This window comes from Cherax quadricarinatus, chromosome 97 (genome assembly GCF_038502225.1).
Source record: "Cherax quadricarinatus isolate ZL_2023a chromosome 97, ASM3850222v1, whole genome shotgun sequence".
Lineage (NCBI taxonomy): Eukaryota > Metazoa > Arthropoda > Malacostraca > Decapoda > Parastacidae > Cherax > Cherax quadricarinatus.
The window spans coordinates 1688287-1688666 of record NC_091388.1 but is presented as its reverse complement, the minus strand read 5'-3'; positions in this window follow the sequence as shown (position 1 = coordinate 1688666).

The following is a 380-nucleotide window of genomic DNA, read 5'->3' as shown; positions in this document are numbered from 1 at the left end:
AATATCTTAACAGAAGATAAGAAACAGCCAGAACAAGTGTAGAAGCCTTCAAGAGGAAACTGGACAAGTATCTTCACCAGGTGCCAGATCAACCAGGCTGTGATGGATATGTGGGGCAGCAGGCCTCCAGTAGCAACAGCCTGGTTGACCAGGCAAGCCTGGCCCATGGCTAGGCTCAGAAAGTAGATTAACTCTTGAAACTCTTCGAAGGTATATCGAAGGTACCTAAATAATGTATATTATGAGCTGATTTCCTCTTATTTTATTACAATATACAGTACACTACTGTATGTACATTTAAAAATATACCAGAAATGTTATAAATGGTGCAAAGGTGACATTATAACAACATCAAAGATGAAGGAGGGGTGTTAATGTTG